Source organism: Haliotis asinina, chromosome 8, assembly GCF_037392515.1.
Source record: "Haliotis asinina isolate JCU_RB_2024 chromosome 8, JCU_Hal_asi_v2, whole genome shotgun sequence".
NCBI classification, from domain to species: domain Eukaryota; kingdom Metazoa; phylum Mollusca; class Gastropoda; order Lepetellida; family Haliotidae; genus Haliotis; species Haliotis asinina.
The window spans coordinates 31,229,905-31,246,695 of record NC_090287.1 but is presented as its reverse complement, the minus strand read 5'-3'; positions in this window follow the sequence as shown (position 1 = coordinate 31,246,695).

Sequence of the window (16,791 nt, the reverse complement as noted above, 5' to 3'; positions counted from 1 at the left end):
CCACGTACCAGCACTAACCTCCTAGTCCAGGAGGAGGCAGCTGAAAAATATGATGTCGTAGCCTCCCCAGTACTGATTTGGTTTGACATTATTTCCAGATAGTATGATGTCTTGGGCTCATGAAAAGACCTGTAATACTCTCAGATTGTGGTATCAGTATTTTTTCACAGGCCATTTTATGTGGTGGGGATCTGTGAACATTACGGCAGTTAAATGTACACACAAATTAACACCGAATGTCTCCATTTACATCCAATGTTGGTTCTTTTGATGTTCTTTGACACTTGTCTCTTCTAGAGTGGCTTGGGCACAAAACAAGTAGCTTTGTGTGGCCATGTCGTAATATATAATGTTTTACAGCTAAGTCTTTGAGACAGGGAATTTTAGCGATTCTCCGACTGTGGTGGTGAGTTATTTATTGAAAGTTTACATTATTCTTGTAACTAGAATCAGTTGTTATTGTTTCCTGTTCACTTCTAGAGTGACAGCATGTTATAGCTGCCAATATGGCCACCATTGTAGTTTTACTACTCGTACATAGCAGACGAATAAATTTGTACTGATATATAAAACAAACAATTCATTTGGTGTCACATGTCTAACACAGTATAGAAAACAACTCAATTTCAATGTTAGGGTTGATAAAAATATGACGAAATAACATTATTAGAAAACTATGCTTCACGGTCGATAACTGCATATAAGCTCTTGCTGTATCTATTCAATGGTCTGTCAGATAACTCTTAATCACGTTTGATACATTCAGAAGCTTACAATTACCTCTCCTCTTCACTTTCTTTCACATCATATTACGTCATGTCAGAATTGGAGTCATCTACAAGCCAAAGCTTTTCGGGCAACAATCACCTGCCATACAAAAAGACATGTCTCTGTGCACAATAAATCAGTTCATCTGCATTGACATAGATCTCTCTGCTGGCATACTGACTTTATTGCATTTACTCTATGTCAGTTCAACCAATCCGAGGGGAGCAGAATCTCTCGACATCAGAACACCAGAAAAGGGAAAAGCTGACCATCACAAATGCTCCAAATAGGGAAACTGGTGAAGTAATATGACTGGCTGCACATACTGTTTCCGAACATGCACTTGGTAGTTTACTTGCTCGATGTGATATTCTAGACTGTTGGATGTTGGATGAGCTTTTCATTTAATGTCTTGTCTCATCTACAGACATCACTGGATTGTTTGCTACATACATTGAACTAAAGGTCTGTGCGACGTGATCTGGTAATGTTGTTAGGCTTTTGTATTGTAAGTTCTGGATTGTATATATTATGATACGCCCGTGTACTGATGAATATTGGTTTTAACGTTGGACGTGTTTCTTGATGTGTTTCTGTGTTGGCACTGTATGGCAAAAACAAGTCGGGCATATCCGATTTCCATGGACAAAAACAGTTTTTCTCGAGTTCACAACTTTCAAAAACAAAACAAACAGCTATAATTGGACCAGCTGTGCGGATTACGTTTTGCTTTTAATGTCATCATTCCCAAAGTGGAACAGTACCAAATCCTCGAACATAAACACCAACACTGTTGCCGCAGAATGTGTGTCTAAATTGACTTTGTTCAAATTTGAAAACCGTGTTCCCTCAAAGTATGCAACGCTAGCTATTCTACTGGAGGGTTTATAGTAGTAGACACGCATAGTACATTGTCACAAAATGTACGAACAGTAAAACACATCCACATCCTCCTCCAGAAGAGTCCATTATCCACTTCTGTTCATGGAATGTCTTCTTGGCAGTCAGTCGTCCTGCCTCTGGAGGACTTCAGGGTCCATTTCCGCCCCCAGGACGATGGCATCCACGCTCCTGATAATTAAGGTAACCATATTTTACATCATTGGTACTGTGTGTATTAATGCAAAATATATGCCTCCACGAGAAAAGGCTGAAACATGAAACTCAAGTTGTAACATTGCAGTAGACGTCATTGTAAACAAGGAGACATTTTATGTTTTCTTTAAAAGATTGTTTGAAAAAACACAGTTGCTTTCGTGGGCGACGGTTCTACTAATAAAGGGATATAGTATTCTACATCATTTATATTTCTAACACATATTAAGACTGCATGAGTGTTGTTTTTACACCGCACAGCAATATACCAGCTATATAACGGCAAGAAACAACAAATATATGCTTCACACAACATTCCCATGTGAGAAATCGAAGTAGGGTTGTTTGGAGCGTCATGAGCGAACGCTTTGACAATTCAGTTATTCGACCATCCCCGTAGATTTAAATGCAAAACAAATATGTCGGGACGTGAAAACAAAATTTAATCTAAATATTAAACTGAAATATTGAAATACTTTACCAGCAGATGGCCGCGCAGTCGGCCAGTACTCTGACTCTCAAAGTGACAATCCTGGATTTGCTTTGTCTCGAGCTACCTACTGAAGGACGGAATGGTGGATTAATACTAATTTATGCCATCTATAGATAGCATCGTACATGGCATGCATGAAGGGGTCCCTATCTACACTACCACCTAAATCTACCAGTCAAGTGCAGTCAGCATATAAGGCCTACTGGGGACGGTGAAAAGACTGGGCCACGGAGTGTGCCAACCCTAAACTAGTTGGGTTGCTGTTACAACCATCCTGACTGTACAATCAGGCGGGGGCTACGCGGAGAGCGGACGTACCATGGAGCCACCATGAGACAAAAGCTCATCCCATCGGTCCCTCGGAAAGCCAGTGGAAGGGTTTAGACACAACACCAAATCCAGAATCGAATTCTGAAAGAAATGAGTCGTGCATAAGCATCAGGAATCACATTTCTCGCGGATGTAGATTGGTTTAACAAAAGCAAGTAAGTGTGGTTTTATGCCGCTTTTTTACAATATTCCAACCACGGGACTCAGAAGTGGGCGTCAGACATAGTATGTAAGTGGGGACTCGAACACTGGCACTGAACATGGCGTGCCAACACTTGAACAACTAGGCTACACTACCATTCGGTTTACACGCAGAAACCAGTTTCAACCTTTCCCATCTATACCTAAAAGGCGGTATACTATGAGAGGATGAGTGTGCATTGCATATTAAACAAATCTTCATGAAGACGTATGTTTTTTTCCAAATAGAATTGGAAACACCTGCCTGTCTGGTCCTCTGTCGCCCTTCCAAAGAATCGTTGAAGTCGTCCTACCTGATCAGGATTTCAAGACTGTCTTTTTTCAAAGACAGTTCTCGTTACTTCATGATCAATTATTTACTCGTTGCTTCGAGTATTTTTTCGTTATTTCAATAATTTTCTCGTAACTTCGAGTATTTTATCATTATTTCAAATATGTTTTCATTGCTTCGATTAATTTCTCGTTAATTCGAGAATTTTCAGTCAAAAACTTGAAATATCGAATATTTACTCGTTGCTTCAAGTTTCTTTCAAAAACTTGAAATTTCGAATATTTTCTCGTCGCTTCAAATTTCTTTCAAAAACTTGAAATTTCGAATATTTACTCGTTGCTTCAAGTTTCTTTCAAAAACTTGAAATTTCGAGTATTACTCGTTGCTTCGATTTTATTTTTCTTAATTTCTAAGTTTGATGGAGGTAGCATGTATATTTTAGGAGATCTGCCCCGAGCAAGATGACATCCTCATAGTCACACACACCCTACAAGCTACACCCTACGAGCTTCAATAGGGAGGATTCCCATAAAGCAGACCTCACAGAAGACAGACCGCTTAAAACAACACTTTAGGGTTGTTTGCATACGGTTTGATTAAGCTGATAATAATAACATGTGCCCAGATATGGAAACTATACTATTTTTAAATTCATGTAATGAATTATGATTTTTATATTGAGACTTTTTATATTTACAGTACTTGAGAACATTCTCAGCTTCTCAAGCAACTCAGTTCTCGACTACTTTTCACTCTAATTACAAGTAAACTAAGAAAGATGGAAATGTGTTGTTACTATACTCTGTAGTGACTGGTAGGAGAACAAACAGAATTTTCATTCTTTTCTCAAAAACACAAAAGGTGAAACATAGAACATACATGTATATGTGAATATAATTAATATATTTACATGATATCATTTGGAAAGGCACAGTGTGTCATATATTTGGATAATTTGAGAGTGAGTGGTTGATAATCACATTTCATGAGAAAAATACATGTACAGGTAGAGGGATTCACACATAAATATACACCTGGAAATTAATCAAGCAACACCCCAATTTTTTCTATTGGAGCAACTTTGAAGTGTTCTGACAATCAAAATATGCCGGGTTGATATAGTTTGACACTTTTTTATTCAACAGACGATCTCTGACAAACAACTTAAAGGGAAAAAGTATCAAGACTTTGCTTTATTGCAACGAAATCCAAATTCTTAAAACTGTCTTAAATTCATGAAAAAATGGACACAATTTACTATTCATCCACAGACGTTGTTGTCAGGTGTATTAACACAAATGTCACATGGAAAGAAAGAACAGTCATCTGAGAGTCTGCACACCGACTTTCATCAATATCTAGTGTGTCCTCCCTGCGCACGCACCACCGATTCCAGACGCCTCCTCATTCCTTGGATGAGTCTCCGGATCTGATTCTGGGGGATCCTGTTCCACTCCTCATGCAGGGCAGCCGTCAATTCGTTGAGATTATGGACTGGTGGGTCTCTCTGCCTCACACGACGGCCAATAAAGTCCCACAAATGTTCAATGGGGTTGAGGTCAGGGCTCATGGCAGGCCATGGAATTCTGTCAATTGCATTTTGCCGCAAAAAATCATTTACAGCATGCGCCCTGTGAGGTCTAGCATTGTCGTCCATAAATATGGGTCTCGTTGCCAGAGGATGGTTCTCAAAATGAGGTACCACAGCCCTGTCAAGAACCTCCTGTTGGTAACGAACACCGTTAAGGTTGCCACGGATGGTAATGATATCCAACTTGCAGTTCATGGAAATGCACCCCCATACCATAACGGAACCTCCCCCAAAGGCCACAGTCTCCTGGATGTTCCGTGGAGCCATTGCTGTGTTCCTCTGCCTCCAGACCCGAGTACGACCGTCCACCATGTGCAGCAAGAACCGGCTCTCATCTGAGAAATGGACCTTCCTCCAAGAGGCAATGTTCCAGTGCAAACGGTCATTACACCAGGCCAGTCGGGCTGCCTTATGGGCTGGAGACAGTCTGGGTCGCTTGATTGGCCTCCTTGCCCGGTATCCTGCAGCTTTCAGACGATTCCGAACAGTCCTGTTCGAGATGGGTCTCCCTGGAAGCCACTCCTGTCTCAACCGAGAGCTCGAGTCGAAGGACCTGCGCCGTACAAGTCTCAGTAAAGCTCTGTCCTCCCGGACTGTGGTCTTCCTGGGTCTTCCTGGTCTAGGCAGGTCTTTAACTTCATTAGTGGCCCGGTATTTTTTCAAAAGTTTTGAAATTATGGAATGATGTCGTCCGATTTGAGTCCCGATTTGTCTTAGAGACATACCAGCATTCCTCATGCCGATTATTTGCCAACGAGTGGCCTCTGATAATTTCCTACGTGCCATGACATTGAAATGAATGAAAAACCGAATGCAATCGACAACCTGCGCTTGTAAACACCCCAGGGAAAAAGTGCATTTTTCGAAAGTTGAGGTTAAAGCAATGCACGTGCGCTGTGCAAGCTTCACGCGCGTCATATCAACCCATGAAAAGCTCATGCTGTATGTCAATACATCAAAATTGAATAATCAATCATCAAAATTACTTCGTTAAACTTTGTTAAGTTTTTATGTGTCTTTGAATTTGGTGTTGCTTAATTAATTTCCATATGTATATTTTGTTGAAAATGATATTCGTTGTTGTTCGACAAGTGGTGGGCATATTTAATTGAACATGGAATTCGTCACATATGGCTTGACTACAAAGATTACAAAGTCGGCTTTCTTTCAAACCATTCAGACAGCGCCCTGTTTCCATTGGTATCCTATGATTTGTTGTCCTAAATTTTGTCAGTGAAATTCTACTTTGTAAGGTTAATTTAAGATAAGGTTCTGGAATAAGTGCAATTTCATACATTGTGAAATGAAATCCTTTTGATGATTGAGTATTGCTTGAATTCCAAGATTGAACAGACTGTATACTATGTACTGACTCCAAGTGAACTCATTAATGGAATAGGGGTGGAGAGCATGGCTGAGCTAATTAGTGTACTCACTGAATTTATCTTACAGGAGGTCTGTCATTTTGGAGTGAACCGCAAATAAGACTTAACTATGAAATGATACCATATATTCGATAACTTTGAGGATTTGACTGAAGTCAATTTGCTCAAAAAACATGCCATTTTGGTATGAATATCAGTACGAATTGGTTTGTTTCCAGTCTCCACATACAACATGTGGCGAAGCAGTGTTCTTGAAAATATTAAATGAACAATTTCAATAACACTTAAAGTTTCATATGTCCAGAGGTCGTACAACCATTTCTAAACCTAATGTTGTCCTTTTTATCAGGACACATACCACAACATTCAACGACACAGCTTAATTAAGCCTTGTGCAACCAACCATAAAGTGGTTTGTCTTTTGTGGGGTCGATACCGTCCCAAGCATATTTCCTAAACTATTCATGATAACTTCATCAGACTAGGAACACGTATCAAGCATGATAGATAGGTTTGCCATTTGGGGTTTAAACCCAGATATGAACCTTTTGCGGTTTCCACCCAAATGTGACTGTGGATATGAGGATGTCATGTTGTTCGGAGAAGATTTCCTTAAACTATACATGCTAGCTTCATGAAATTTGGCACACATACCAAGCATGATCCATAGATGATGTGCCATTTGATGGTTATACTCAGATATGAATTTTATATTTTGCTGTATCCATGGACACGTGACTTAGGCTGTGACTATGAGTGAGTGAGTGAGTGAGTTAATATTTAACGTCACATCGGCAATATTTCAGCCATATCGTGACAAACCACTGAAAAGGAATATATGTGTGTTATAAAACCTGTCGACAAAGGACAGTAAAACAACTACAGTATCACAATTTGAATTAAAACTAGCTTGGAAAGTTAAAACTAATATCAATATTCAGACAATACAATATAAAAACAGGCTATAGATCGCCAGCAACAGAAGGTAGATCACCATACTAGGGACCATGGGGACTTACAGTACCTTTGCTACCTGCATGGACCCTAGTTGGATTTACACCATCCCTTCAGCCGCTGGCGAGTGTACAATATGCTAGCCAAAATTAAAACAACAGGAATACTACGATTAAAAGCCTGGTAGACTTAAATTTACTATGAATGTTTTTGGACTTACGTACCCTCTCAGGAGGACAATATTTTTACAATACTTCAACCCCCTTTGAGGGTACAGCCACTAACAATTCTAGTTACGAATCCAAACTACCAATTATTAAAATACATCTTTTTACAGAAACATATTGCTCACAATTCAATCAAAAAATCAATTTCTTTTAAAAAACCAATAATTAAATGAAAACTAACGCTGGTAAAAAGATCCTTCATCGCTTTAACTGTAAAATACATATCCCTTGTGATGGAGAATTCGACACAGTCAAGCAGAATATGCTTGACCGTGACTCTCTCATCACAAGGGATACAAAATGGAGGATCCTCACCTTTTAACAGGTATGCATGGGTATATCTAGTGTGGCCAATACGACATCGTCGTAGTATGACCTCTTCAAATCTGGACTGACAACCTAAGTGGGTATAACCAATGTAAGGTTTTATCTCATGTAATTTATTTATACCAACTTGGGTGTCCCACGTCTTCTGCATCAGATCACGGATATAAGATCTAATGGTAGGGAATCATCAGTGTAGGGAATAAGAAGTGGTGTCACAGATTTGTTGAGTGCTGCCTTGGAAGCAAGATCGGCCATTGCGTTACCAGAAATGCCTACATGGCTGGGTAACCAACAGAAGACGATGTCGTATTGGCCAGTAGCAAGATTATTATACAGTTCAATAATTTCAATTAAAAGTGGATGTTTACAAGAAAGATTTTTAATAGCCTGAAGGCAAGAAAGAGAGTCTGAATAGATTATATACTGTTTACGTTTCGGGTGTCTTTGAATATATTTAAGAGCTGTTAATATGGCGTTAGCTTCTGCTGTAAAAATAGAACTATTATCTGGTAATCTAGAAGATATTGTTCTGGACCCAATGACAGTGGCACAAGCCACTGCGCCACCGTCCTTGGATCAATCTGTAAATAAGGGTTTGTAATTGCTATATTGATGTTTTAATTGATGATATTCTTGTTTATATTGTAAGTCATTTGTTTCTGATTTTTTAAGTGATGTTAAGGTTAGGTCAATGCCGGCAGAAGAAATAAATGGTTTAATTCTGTGCCCAAGAGGGGGGACAAGAGACGACTTTTTGTTATACAAATCCTCATAAAGCGGATTGAACACACAGTTATAGGCAGGGTTAGATTCGTTAGAATATAATTTAGTAATGTATTGTAAAGACAATTTTATACGACGTTGAGTAAGAAATGGTTCATCGGCCTCAACGTAAAGACTATCAATAGGTGACGTTCTGAAAGACCCAAGACAAAGTCTCAGACCTTGATGGTGGACAGAATCAAGAAGTTTAAGGTTGCTTTTGCAGGCTCCACCATATACGATGGAGCCATAATCGAGTTTCGAACGGACCAGTGATCGATATAGGTGTAAGAGGGTAGCCTGATCCCCTCCCCACTTTGAGTTGGAAACAACTTTCAACAAGTCAAGAGCCTTCAGGCATTTAGTTTTAAGAGATTTAATATGAGGCAGAAATGTTAAGTGGGAGTCAAAGATTAGGCCCAAGAACTTGGCCTCCTTTACAACTTTGATGGGAGTGCCATCTAGAGATAGTTCAGGGTCCTTATGTGGCTTATATTTTCTGCAAAAATGTATACAATTAGTTTTGGATTTAGAAAATTTAAAGCCGTTTTCAAGACACCATTTATTTATTTTGTTTAAACAAAGCTGCAGTTGCCGTTCAATGGTATGCATATTTTTACCACGACAAGAAATATTAAAATCATCCACAAATAACGATTCATCAATTGAATCGTTTAAAACTTTTGATAAACTATTTATCTTGATGCTAAAAAGTGTGACAGACAGAATACTGCCTTGTGGAACACCCTGATCCTGATTGTAATGATCAGACAGGGTAGAACCCACTCGAACTTGAAACTGTCTGTCATTTAAGAAGTTGGCTATAAATTGAGGTAAACGACCTCGCAAGCCGAAGTCATGTAAGTCTCGTAAAATACCATATTTCCAGGTTGTGTCATATGCTTTTTCGAGATCAAAAAAGATAGACACAGCATGTTTATTAATTAGTGCGTTTTTAACAAATGATTCTAAACGCACTAAGTGATCGACAGTACTTCTGTTTTTGCGGAAACCACACTGTATATCAGTTATAAGGTTATTTGTTTCCAAGTACCAAACAAGTCGATTATTTATCATGCGTTCCATGGTCTTGCAAACACAGCTAGTTAGTGAAATAGTCGATAATTGGATGGATCCGTATGATCACGTCCAGGTTTAGGTATTGGTACTACTATGGCGTCACGCCATGACGGAGGAAAGTTACCCGATGTCCAAATATCATGAAAAATATTGAGAAGAGTTTCTGGGCAGGATTCTGGTAAGTGCTTCAGGAGTTGATAATGTATGTTATCAGCTCCTGTAGCAGTATCATGAGCTTGATCAAGAGCAGTTTGGAGCTCATGAATAGAAAAAGTTTCATTATAATCTTCCCCATTATCTGAGTTGAAATTAATAGTTTTCTTTTCTTCTTGTTTTTGATATTGCTGGAATTTTGGTACATAATTAGAAGAGGAAGAGTGTTTAGCGAGGGTTTCACCCAGTTTATTTGCAATATCTGATTTATCAGTAAGTAATTGATCTCCATGTTTAAGATGATGGACAGTAGATTTAGTACCTTTACCTTTAATTTTCTGGACCATGTTCCATACCTTGGACATGGGTGTCCGAGAATTTATTTTAGATACATAATTTTGCCAAGATTGGCGTTTGTTCTGTTTAAAAGTACGCCGTGCTTTAGCATTTAAAATTTTAAATTTATTTATATTATGCACCATAGGATGGCGACGGAAATAATGTTCTGCTTTTTTCCTTGCCTTCCTAGCTTGTTTGCACTCATCGTTGAACCATGGTTTTCTTATGTGTGGAACTGCAGAGGACTTTGGTATACACTCATCAGCTATGGAATTCAGCTCATCAGAAAAGCATTTAATAGAATTGGGAACGTCAATAAAACGTTCAGGTTTAAGTTTTTCAGCACACAGTGTTTTATATAAAGCCCAGTTAGCCTTTTTAATATTTCGTCTTGATGATGGAGGAACATCGGATGGAGTTACAGCTTTTAATACAGTAGGAAAATGGTCACTTCCACAGAGGTCATCGTGGACTGACCATTCGAATTCAGTTAGTAGTTCTGAATTTGTAAGTGACAAATCGAGAGCAGAATAGGTCAGTGTACCAGGGTGTAAATATGTATTGGAACCATCATTATAAATACATAAATCATTGTCAGAACAAAAGTCCTCCAACAATTTACCTTTAGTGTTTGTAGTTACACTACCCCAGAGTGGGTTGTGCCCATTTAAATCTCCCATTATAATACAGGGCTTCGGGAGCTGGTCATATAGAGCTTGCAGATCAGTTTTGGCAAACGTTGAAGACGGCGAAATATAGAGAGAGCATAGCGTAAACGCTACATGTAAAGCAATTCTCACTGCAACAGCCTGCATGTTAGTAATAACTGGAACAGGGCTTTGAATAACGTTTTGTCTGACTAGAATGGATGATCCAGCAGTGGCTCTATCACCCGGAGGTGAAAAACAGTGATATGTATTAAAATGACGAAGGTCAAATGTATCTGTTTGTTTTAAATATGTCTCTTGGAGACATAACGCTGAAGGTGTGAAATCTTGGACTAATAGCTGTAATTCATGTACATTAGTCCTCAATCCTCTGCAGTTCCACTGTACAATATTATTGGAATAAACTATCTTTTGGGGGGATTTATTGGGGATCTACCCCGCACTCTTTTGGAAGGCGACAAGCTATGTGCCCTAGAATGGACGTTTTCAGAAACGTCCATGTCTTCAAGAGACCCATATTTATTAAACAATTGAACTTTATTTTGTGACCCTTTAGGAGGTCTGCCACTTTGTTGTTTTGAAGCATCAGGTTTCGGCTTCGGTTTATTTTTCACAGTTTGTTGATTATCAGTGGTTGACTAAGACTTTGAATGTGACTGAGATGATGATTTGTGATCAGAAGACGACTTTGAGGTACTAGAAAGTGATTCCTCAGTCTGTGATGATATAGCAGGGTACAAAGGCTGTGGAGAATCACAACTGACCCAAGTCAAGGTAGTTTGGCAGCCTGTGGTTGATGTTGTTTTAGAGCTAGAACCCGATGATGTTTTTGCTATTGTAGCATAACTTTCTGGAAGATCAGATCTTTTTACCAGTTTTTTGGCCTCAGAAAAAGAGATATTTTGTGTGAACTTTATTTTATTGATCTCCATTTGTTCTTTCCAAATTGGACACTGTTTAGAAAATAAAGAATGATCGCCTGAGCAATTGGTGCATATTTTATAACCACTGTCACAATCTTCTGTTGCGTGTGTCTTCTCACCACAGTGAGCACACACAACAGAAAATGTGCAAGTATTCACACCGTCTCCATATTTCTGACATTTAAAACATCTTAGCGGGTTGGGGATGTAGGTATCAACTGGAATATTACAATAGCCTGCCTTCACTGATTTGGGAGCATTGGGACATGAAAAAGTAAACAGATACGTGTTCGTTTTGATGGTTTCGTTGTTTCTGCGAGTTGAAAAGCGCTTGACGTAGAGTACACCTTGATCCTTCATTTCAGAACCTATATCAAGTTCCGACATATCATCAAACAATCGGTCGCGATCTCTAACGATACCTTTGCTGGAGTTCAAGGTTTTGTGTGCAGAGACCGTGACCGGAATGCCCACGAAAGATTTGATGTTCAGCAAATTAGTTGCTTGTTGCTTTTTCCCGCACTCTACTAGTAGGCCACCTGAACGTAAGCGTCTAATGTTCTTCACGTCCCCTGCAATACCCTGAATACCCTTGGATACAGCAAAGGGGTTCAACTTCAACGATGTCTTGTCAGGAGTCTCAATCACGATGAAACGCGGCCAATACTCAATCGATGCAGACGGTCTGTGGTCACTATCAACAGGGTCAATATCAAGTGGACGTTTTGTTTTTTAGGTTGGGTATTCATCAGCCATGGTTAGTGTAAATGGTTCATCATCCGAGCTCCCCACCCACCACGGAGTATCACAAGGACAATGCTAAAAACAAGCGGGCCTCCAGCTTGCAGCACCAAGGATACCCGGATGATATACTCCAGCAGAAGAATTAAAAGATTAATAATTCCACCAGATTGGCCCATGAGCCAATTCTGGCATAGGACTCTAGGCAAATTACAGAACAACATATTTCAAAATAAAAAATGTTTTAGATAATAAAACCAAGTCCAAATTTTCAAAATTCCAAATGACACGTGTGCATTGATAAATATAAAAAAATACTCCATGCACAGGGCTTGGCATGACCAGCCGATTGGTCGAACCGGGCCCATTCGACCGCCCGTCTAGGCGAAGTCAGGGCCAAAGTGGTGTATTGAGCAACAGGAACACGGTTACAGGTCCCTATTGCCCTCAACCACCAGGATCCCCTCCTCCGCCGACACAGGGACGCAACCCACGGCAAACGGGTTGGTGGGCCAAATATTCCCCCGGGTCCACTACGGGGGTGTCGGCGAGCTCTTAGCATTACCCAGCACCCACCACGAGGAGGTGGCTCGCCACGGGTGCCTGTGACTATGAGGATGTAATCTTGCTCGGAGCAGATCTCCTAAAATATACATGCTACCTCCATCAAACTTAGAAATTAAGAAAAAGGAATCGAAGCAACGAGTAAATATTCGAAATTTCAAGTTGTTGACTAAAACTTGAAGCAGCGAGAAAATATTCGAAATTTCAAGTTTTTGAAAGAAACTTGAAGCAACGAGAAAATATTCGAAATTTCAAGTTTTTGAAAGAAACTTGAAGCAACGAGAAAATATTCGAAATTTCAAGTTTTTGACAGAAACTTGAAGCAACGAGAAAATACTCGAAGCAACGAGAAATTAATCGAAGCGACGAAAACATATTTGAAATAACGAGAAAATACTCGAAATATCAAGTTTTTGAAAGAAGCTTGAAGTAACGAGAAAATCCTCGAAGTAACAAGAAATTAATCGAAGCAACGAAAAAATCATTGAAATAACGAGAAAATACTCGAAGTTACGAGAAAATCATTGAAATAACGAGAAAATAATCGAAGCAACGAGTAAATAATTGAAGTAACGAGAATTATCTTTGAAAACAAGTATCTTATGCTACAAAAGTGGCAGCAAAAGGCTTTCGTATGTCAGTCGGACTCCAACCGGGCTTCAGTCGCTCGCTTCGGTTGTTCGCTTAAAGTGTGCAGCTCGAAACGACAAAGAGCAAACCAGCCACCTTACGGAACCTAATCCCAGTCGCCGAACCGGAAACAAAGGGTTAAAGCTATTGAAAACACCTCAATCACAAGTGTTTGCACAGAGACATGTTTTCTGATTTAGCTTGGGCCAAGCAAGACCTGGTACTATTCTTGAAACAAAACGAAATAAAAAATTCCTTTCTTTAAGTACAGGTATGTTTATGTAAGACAATATATTTAAAACATAATCAACCGCTAATGCAATACAGGTGTGACGCATTGTAAATTTAAAATTACAAGTTAAACCCAAAGTGACATAGGTGTTTGGATCATTCAATACAAATGAATTAAAACAACTGTCGTTCGTGGGTGGGAATGTTGTAAATTGTGATTCTTATCACTGCTCATCGCATTCGTGACTCACTCGTGTTATTCTGCGATTACTGTCTGTTTGCCGTGAAAACGTACCGATGAATGTCTCTTTAAACAAAGAATAAATCGAATAAAGTGAAATTAAGATTTCAAATTCTTATCATTTTACCTTGATAATTGAACATTTAATTCTCAGAATTTTATTCAACTTAGGATGAAAGTTGTTTAAAAAACGATCATAATTTCAAATTACTTTCTTTGTTTGCATTACAAGGGGTATGAGCATTAAATAACACGCCGAGAAGACGTTGGGTTGGTCTAAGTTAACGCTCATCACGTACCGCATATTCGGCAGACTGGATCGACTGCACAAAATGAGGACAAAATAATATTGGACTTCACTGAACGCGAGAACCCTTGAGAATGGCTTTAAAACTAACATTTGGGGGATCGAACCTACACTAATTGTCAAACTGCTTCACTCACTCACTCAGCTATTCTGGACATTGGGATTTGATGGCCACGTTGTATGCGTATGCAATCTGGAACATTCTTTGATATTCTTTGATATTACACTGAAGTTTTTTTACCTGTTTTCAAAGTGTGTTAATAAGAAGCTGTCAGGTGTAACGAAGATTTGATTTGGGACGGTTTTATAATTCAAACTGTCCGCAAGATATAATCATCGACAAAATCCTCATTGTCAACTTATTCTGTGAATGTAGTTGGTGAGTTTCAGATGACTTCAGTAAGACAATTCCCATTGTCCAATGTTCTGCATGTTCTAAAAAGGGACGGAGTGATAACACACCTAAAACATGATTGCCATATGACGAACAGAATCGTTTAAACTTAAAATTTAATGCGAATGTGTGTAGACATAATATAGCTGGACATCAGTTGTAATACGTTTGTACACAGTTTCCAACAAGTCAACTCCGTTCGCAGACAGAACAACGTAAAAAATTATGTTCTTAGTTACCTTGGTATTCCGTGCAAATATTCTCATAACCAAATGAAGCTTATAGTAAAAGTTTTACTCGGTTTTGAAAGAGCGGATTCTCATCAAGTTCTACTCGTTCTGTAGGTCTCACACAGCTCTTACTATGTCAACACTTATTCCTTGCAGTTTTTATTGGAGTGAGAGTGAGTTTAGTTTTACGCCGCCTTTTAGCAATATTCCAGCAATATCACGGCGGGGGACACCAGAAAATGGGCTTCACATATTGTACCCATGTGGAGTTTTTATTGGAAGCAAAACAAGGGTACAAAGGGTTGGTAGAGTAAGAAAGGAGGAAACGAACAAGAACGTGTTGGGTGAAAAACTGGCTTTAGCCTGAGAGGCCATAAGCTGTGGAACATTTCATCTACTGACACAGCATGAGTCCTACATTTTCTTGAGAATCACCCCACCCATGTTTGATGAAATTCTTGAATGCATCACCCCTTCATTAAATATGATCTTGGTCCGCCCTCATTTTTCTCTTGAGGCATGGTGATGTCGATGTTTCCATCTTGAAACTGATAACGGAAATAAGAATGGGCTGGCTACTTACAGAAATCAAGCCACGACATGTCTCATATTACCACTGCACACGCTAGAATCAGTGAGAATGTCGTGCGAACGGAAAGAGGTGTCTGAATACGAGCTAGTTGAGTTAAGAAAGAGTTAGAGCTGGGTAGTGCATGTAAAGAACGTGGTAGGTCTCATTCACGTCGGATATAATCTGTCTAAAGACAGGTTTGAACTGCTTGAAAACGTTGTTCACATGGGGCGAAGACACATTTCTTCCCAGTCTATACGTAATACCAGCTGTCTAGGGATTGGGCACAGATGAGGCAGACATACTGACAACTGTTTATGATCAAACGAACATCGTAACTTATGTCATCATTGCATGTTCTACCCCTTTCAATATCTTTTTACAGACATTGTTAAGACAGGTCAGGACCTCCTAAGAACTGCAAATGTACCTTGGCCGGACCAACAGAACTCCATCGTTCGTTCGTATGTGCGACAAGACTAGACTTGTTGAGAGGACTGCTGATTTGTCCCAAATGTCTTGGTAGTGGTGTGGTTTTACTATCAATCTTGACTTCTTGTGCCGTTGACGATCATCTTTGATTCGCTCCGCTACCCTGACTGACTCTTGCCTGGCATACACCTGTGAGTGAGAGATTGAGTTTAGTTTTACGCCGCACTCAGCTATATGGCGGCGGTCTGTAAATAATCGAGTCTGGACCAGACAATCCAGTGACCAACATTATGAGCATCGATCTGCGCATTTGGGAACCAATGTCATGTGTCAACCAAGAGGGCGAACCTGACCACCCGATCCCGTTAGTCTCCTCTTACGACAAGCATAGTCGCCTTTTATGGCAAGCATGGGTTGCTGAAGGCCTATTCTACCCCGGTGCCTTGACGGGTCGGCATACACCTGTCCCAAACAGCATCGAACTGCAGTCAGTTCGACTCCGAATTTATCTCAATGCATATCAGCCAAGTCTCCAAATTTTGAAGCAGTTCCCTTTCTGCACATTTGCAATTTTGCTATTCCATTAACTATATGAAGAGAGCCAGCATTCTCTCCCCTGCTAGTAGGCAATGAAAGACCAAACACTCCCGTTTAAAGTTCCTCTTCCAAACCGCATTTGATGTTTTTTCTTGACATCCCATCTGAGTGTGCCATTGTAAAAGGAACACCAGAAATGTCAATGTGAGTATCAGGATCGATGGAAAATCCATTCAGTCTTCCAAATTAATGACGTGTCATGTCTGCATCTTATGAACATTGCAAGTGGAGTTGTCCCAAAGGATATAATTCACAGCTTCTTACATGTTGAACAGAGAGAAAGGAT